Source organism: Elephantulus edwardii, unplaced genomic scaffold (genome assembly GCF_000299155.1).
Source record: "Elephantulus edwardii isolate Elephantulus edwardi_28Jun2011 unplaced genomic scaffold, EleEdw1.0 scaffold00005, whole genome shotgun sequence".
Lineage (NCBI taxonomy): Eukaryota > Metazoa > Chordata > Mammalia > Macroscelidea > Macroscelididae > Elephantulus > Elephantulus edwardii.
The window spans coordinates 35,658,502-35,665,898 of NW_006399755.1; positions in this window are offsets into that span (position 1 = coordinate 35,658,502).

Consider the following 7,397-nt stretch of genomic DNA (forward strand, 5'->3'; position numbering starts at 1 on the left):
AGTTATGGGCTCAAATTTGTCAGAGTCAATTAGGCTGTCACAGAATGGGTAAGATTTAGATCTGTTGTTCACAGGGTTGCTCTGAGTGATGTTGTTGTTGACTGCTGTCAAGTTGAGCACATCTCATAAGGACCCTATGAACAAAAGGCCTGAAGCCTTTCTATAACTACCGACATTTATCAAATTTCATAGAGTTTCCAGGGGCATGTTGTTTAGGAAGTGAATGCCACTCTGCTTCCTAATGAAATGATACTCTTCATATTTCATCTACCTTAGTCTTTGGTAGTGTCTTTCATTGCCCTTCTTAGAATTCTGCCTCATATTAAGATAAAAAAAAGTTAGGGGCCCTGAATTTTAAGGCACTCAGAAGTAGCTCCAGTATTTGCTGAATTAAGTCATGCTTATAAAAACTACCCTACTTGATAAACTCATTTCTTTCTCAGAATTTCTCAGATGGATAAGGAAAGGAAGAAAATGGCCACCTTCTTTAAAGAAACCATGGCAGGTGATTAAATGAGATGCTATATTAGTCTTAAGCCTGGAAGCAGGAGCGGCATCCACTTCCGAGATGGCTTGCCTCCGGAAACTCTCTGTACTAACAGTGCTCAGGCCGTTTATTCATAGGGTCTCTATGAGTCGTCTACTACTCGATGGCACCAAACAACAACAACAACAACAACAACAACATATTAGTCTTAACTTATATTAGGCAAACTGGTTCTCTTCTCTTTTCTCTTTTGCTTCCACAAATTTACTTATGTTTTATGAAGATTCTTCCAGACAGTAGTCAATGTATCAGGTCTCCATCATGCTTTATCTTTTTAAAATTGCTAGCTCCCTGAAGGAGAGTGAATGAAAAAAAAGGTAAAGAAAATGTAAGCACAATCTAATATGAAGCTTGGTATTATTTTTTTCTAAATCTAAATGTTTTATTTATAACCTCTTGCATGTTTTTAGTATACATTTTCTCTAATTCTCCAGAAGAAATTAATACTTTTGCATTTAAATGTTTCCCTTTCCCTAGTGGAATGCTTATACACCTCTCCATTCTATTTAGACTAATTCTAGAAGTCCGTGTGGAAATGCACACAATATTCTATGTACAGACCCTGACATTGTAATTTCTTAGCCTTAAAAACAACATGCTTTTAGGTGAGCACACACACATGCACACGCACGCGTGCACACACACACACACACACACACACCCCCATCACAGTGTTACCTCCCTACTCTACCCATTTGTCTTGTAATGGATGCGTTGCAATATTTTATAAGATGCTGAAAGTCTTCTTTTATAAGACTTTATTGGTGTTGTTATGCCTTAAGAACATTCAATTTGGCAGATACCAATGGAAGTAGCAATAAAGATGGACAACGTCAAAGGGGGGTGGGTGGGAAGGAATCACCTCCTCTCTTCTTTTTTTTTCAACTAAGTACAACTATGAACAGCGAGGTCACAGGTTGAGACCAAACAAAGAACAGAAGGTGGGTCCCTGACAGAAGTTGCTAGGAAGAAAAGGAACAAAATGCCCCTAGACAAGCCAGTTTCCACCACCCAAAGGACAAGTGCTCACCACCCAAGTCATAGTTTTAGGAGACACCACTACGGTGGTGCAGTCTCTGCTTTAGCATGTCATCGTGTTATTGGAAGGTTCAGACTCTCTTCCGGTCCTGGGCCTGTAAGCACCAGGCAAGCTGACGGAGAGAACCTGCTGTGTGTGAGTAAGTCATATTGTTGTTGTAAGTGCAGTGGAGTCCTAGACGACTCATAGGAACCCTATGAACGAAAGACCTGAACACTTGTGTAACTTTCATCGTTTCTCCAAGTTCATAGAGTTTCCGGAGGCAAGCTATTTTGGAAGTGGATGCCACTCCTGCTTCCAAACTTGTTTTAATAGGGAGCTCCACCAAACACTGTCCACCATGAGTAACCATTATTGCATTTGACACATCAGTGTCACAGTGGTTAGCAGCTGTGAGTCATATTTGACTTAATAGTAAGTACCTAACAACAATATCTGTTGATATGTGTTCTGTACTCCGTTTGTACATTCTATTTTTTAAATACTAGTTTGTTTATAAAATTTGAATAGATTGTTTTAGAAAACAAATTCTTCCCATTTCTCTCACCTATCAAATACAACACTCCTGCATATCCTCATCCCTGTGCTTCCTTCCCCCCTCCTCCACCCTTTTAAATCCTTATATTCATTCTACAATAATGGTTTTATATTCAACAAGGAAATCAAAGCTATCAAATGGGGAAATGACAACCTCTTCAACAAATGGTGCTGGCAAGACTGGACTTCCACCTGAAAAAAGTTGAAACAGGATCCACATCTCACACCATATATAAAAGTCAACTCAAGGTGAATCAGAGACCTGGGAGTAAGGCCCCAAACCGTAATGTTCATAAGAGACAAACTGGGATCAAGCTTAGAAGCGTTAGTCCACGGTATAGAGACTGTCTTTTTAGATTCTTTAATTAAGCTTCAATTATGTTCCAGCCAGACTAGATAGAAAAGTAAGTGAGCAATATGCTTTAAAAATATGACATAGAAATACTGAAAGTAAAATAGCAAAACAATATATGCTTCTTGTGTACTAGCCATAAAAAGTATGATGGTTTCATATATATATAATATAATCAATATATATAAAAATAAAAATTATATATATATAAAATAGATGAAAAACAGCAGAAAACACCCACCTAGTATAATTACCACATACTACCAAAAGTTCTTACTAAACTCAAATTCTCAAATTCTTAACAATTCATTTCACGGCTTCAAAATATCGAGTTGTTGCGTGTGGTCGAATAAGAAAACACTCATAGTTGACCTTCCAGTGGGTTTTCAGAGACGATTAATCACATGGGAGGAGATTGTTCATTCTTTTCTCAATGAGCAGTTGGTGGATTTGAACTGCTTACTTTTATGATTGCGATACAAACTCTTCTACTAGGTCACCAAAGCTCAGAAATTAAGATTACATTGATATATTAAAAGTCTATCATTATTGTGAGAGAGACATACTTACTTGTGCTCATACATCTTTATTCATGAACACTGGTCAAGAATTTAATAATTGTATAGAAAAACGTATAGTAAAATCTAAAGTACATAGCTATGTGAGAATATGTCCTTATGTATTTTCCTCAAGGGTTTAAAGCTAAACATCATCGTACATTATTTTTTCCCCCTAAATGAGACACCTTCTTTTTTGTCTCTCCAACAAAACTGAGTAACAATTAGCCCTAATACTCCCCAATAGCATAGAAAAGAGCTTGCTTTCCTAGTGCCTTGCAGCGAGGGTATAAACATGTGACCTGGGCTCTGCCAATCAAAAGCGGCAGTAGCTCAGGCAGTAGCAGTAGTATTCAATGGTAAGTATCAATGTTCACTCACATCAGCACTGACATAGTTATAGCAGATTTTCTACCTTGTAGCCTTACTAGTTCAGTAAATTTCATCCCCTGCCCTTTATCCATCCTAGAGATATGATTGCTACCTAGCGTGAGAAATATTTGCATTTCATTTTGTCTGGCTAGAATTGCTTCTTTCTGCCTTCTTAAGTAATTGAACTCTGTCAATAAAATTATAGGAGAAATACTGTGGTAGCAACTAGGAGAAATAGTCACATGGCTGTTTAGAAATCCAGAAAGATTCTTTGAAGAAGTTTCTAAACTGAAATATCAACATGATGTAAACTTTAGTCAGGTAAAAGGAGAAGAGTGGGAAATTGAGTGTTGAGGTACATTTGATGGCAAGTCTGGAGGTAAGTATAAAATGGAGAAATAATAGGATGATAAATACTAGAGAAAATCATTAAACTGATTTGATTGGGCCTTGTAAACTATGAAGAAATATTTTTTATGGCAACAAAAGAGATTTGCTAAAGTGTTTTATTCAGAAAGAAGATATACTCCAATTTACATTTTCAAGACTTGTAATTATACTGTGGAATTGGAGACTTGGAAAAATACATTAGAGAGAGAACCAGAAACCACTGAGCATTCCCTGGGGGATAAATAACAATGGTCATATTCAAGAGGTATTTTAGGTAATGACTTTGTAGGATTTGTGATTAGTGGATCAAATGGGTAACTAAAAGATAGAAAAAATGATGACCCTTAGATTTCTGGCTTGGTGTCTGATATAATTGAGATGGCACACAATGTAGAAATGTGTGTGTGTGTGTGTGTGTGTGTGTGTGTGTGTGTGTGTTAGGGGTGGGGTTCAGAGATACAGAACAAATGAATTCTTATTATGATATTTCTCTTAAAGAAAGAAATAAGTGGGCCTGCAATGCCTTGACATCTTCATAGAATGGTGGAATTAATTTAAATTTGAAGAATTACTTGCTGTAGCTACTGGAGGGAATTGGGGAGAGGAGGAATGACATTGCTGGTGAAAGATGCACAGTGAAAGATAAAAGAGTAAATGCTTTGGGGTGCAACTATTAGAAGAACTTTCTTTTCCCTACTTTCTTTGTTGGGTTTCTTTTTTTCAGAAAAGTTTCCTCTTCTTAGGTAGAGTTATGATCTTGTTTTATTGGTATACTGTCAGTCCACTAATTATAAATTCTGTGACTATCAAGACCCAGTTACTTTCCTTCTCTTTCTAAATACATGAGGCCCAAGGAAAATGTTTGGTAGGTGCTAGAAAGTCTATACTACCTAAGTGACAGAGTATTAACAATACTCTTTCTGTTGAAAAAAACTTCGTATAACAAAAACCCACACACAAAAAATCCCTTTTTATTGGTTCCCCAAAAGACACCTTGCTACTTGGAAGCACAGATGGTGAGATTTCATTTTGCATATTTTAAGCATGTTGCTAGGAGAGCATACTCCTTGGAGCAGGACATTATGCTTGGAAAGGTTTGAGGGGTGATGAAGAATAAGACCCTCAACCAAGTGGGCTGACATAGTGATTACGGCAATGGACCCAACTGTGTCAGAGACTGTGAGGTTGGCACAGGCTAGAAGAGGGTTCAGATTTATTGTTTATAAGGTCACATATGGATTGAGGTTCAATATCAAAAGAGGACAATGATTCTCACCACTGGGCCAATTGGCAGCATCAGGATGGATGGTGAAGAGATTGAGATTGTTAACAGCTTTAGTTTGCTTGGCTCAAGAGTCAATACTCTTTCTATGAGCAGCCAGGAAATTAAAAAATGTATTGCGTTGAAAAAGTCTGCTGTTAAGGATCCCTCCAAAGTACTGAAGAGCAATGGTGTCACTCTGGAGATTAAGGTGCGCCTGATACAGGCCACAGTCTTTGCAATCATTTGCTATGCATCAGAGAGTTGAATAATGACTAAAGAGGATAGAAGGAGAATTGATGCCTTTGAACTGTGGTGTTGGAGAAGAGTATTGAATATATCATGGACTGCTAAGAAAACCAACAGGTTCAACCTGGAGAGGGTTAAACCAGGCTGCTCCTTGGAGGCTAAGATTCTGAAACTTCATTGACATACTTCGGACATGCTGCAAGAAGAGACCAGTCCTTGGAAAAGGAAGTCATGTTTGGGAGGGTGGAGGGACAGCGCAGGAGAGGAAGCCCCTCTATGAGGTGGATTGATTCAGTGACCGGGGTAATGGGTGTAAGTGTGTTGGAGACAGTAAGATTGGCACAAGATAGAGCAGAGTTTAGTGCTGTTGTACATAGGGTCTCTAGGAGTCGCATATGATTCAACAGCACTTAAAAACAGCAACAACAGAGTCACTATGAGTTGTACTTTGCATAAGGTATACTATGCAAAGTCATTGACTATGTGGATCATAACAAGTTGTGGCTGACATTAAGGAGAATGGGAATCTTATGAACGTTATGGTTTTGGGCTCTACTCCCTGGTCTCTGATCCACCTTGAGTTGATTTTTGTGTATGGTGTGAGATTTGGATCCTGTTTCAGCTTTCTGCAGGTGCAATGGACGTCTTTCTAGCATCATTTGTTCAAGAGGTTATCATTTCTCCATTTGATAGCTTTGATTTCCTAGTTGAATATCAGTTGACCATAGATAGCTGGGTCTATTGCTGGGTACTCAATTCTGTTTCATTGGTCTATATGCCTATTATTGTACCAGTACCATGCTGATTTGGTTACTACTGCTGTGTAGTAGGCTTTGAGGTCAGGGAGTGCTATGCCTCCAACTTCATTTTTGTTTCTTAAAAATGTTTTACTTATTCAGGGTCTCTTGCCTTTTCAATAAATTTGATAATTTCCTTTTCAATCTCCTTGAAAAAGGAATTTGGTATCTCAATTGAAATTGCATTGAACATATAGATTTAATAGGGCAAATAGTAATAGATGTTGGAGATGATGTGGCGAGAAAGGAGCTCTTATACATTATTGGTGGGATTGCAAAGTGGTACAACTATTCTGGCCAGAAGTTTGGCCTTCCTCAAAAAGTTTAACTTAGAAATTCCATATAGCCTAGTTATTCCTACTTGGAACATACCTTGAGAATGTGAGAACTGAGGCACAAACTGAGATTTATACACCAATGTTCATAGCAGCATTATTCACCATCATAAGAACATGGAAACAGCCCAAATGTCCAACCACAAACAAATGGATTGAGAAATTATGGTACATTCACACAATGGAATACTATGCAGCATACAGAAGCAATTATTTTGTAAATTATTACCTAACTTAGGGGGAATGAAGAGCATTATGCTGAGTGAATTAACTCAGCTCCACAAAGATAAATATTGTATAAAATTATTATTATAGAATAAGTATAAAGATCCAAGAGGAATGGGAGAGGCTGGAAGCAGATTGATGTGGATGTGCAGGAGTAGGGGTTTATTAATCATTCAGTTGTACAATTTAATAGATAGGGGGGTGAGGGAAATGAAAAGAATTTGTTTGAATTTGTATTCAAATTTTGTAAATAAACTAGTAGAAAATTTAAAAAAAGAATATACATGTTATTCCTGTATTTATAGATAATAGAATTTTCCCAGCAAATAAATGGTCTCCATTTATTTTATAGGAAAAAAAAAGAGAATCCCAAAGCACTTAATTGGGCTCTTGCAAAACTTATACCTAGATCAAGAGGCTGTTGTGCAAACAGAACAAGGAAACACTACTTTGTTTAAAATTAAGTAGAGAGTACACCAAGGTTGTGTTTTCTCTCCATACCTATTCAATCTTTATCCTGAGCAAATCTGAGAAGCTATATTCTGCGTTATGCAGATGATACAACCCTGCTTGCTGAAATTGAGGAGGATCTGAAACACTTGCTGCAGAAGATCAAGGACTACAGCCTGCTATATGGACTGAAGCTCAACATCAAGAAAACAAAGATTATAACCACTGGGCCAATTGGTAGCATCAGTATGGATGGTGAAAAGATTGAGGTAGTTAACAGTTTTAA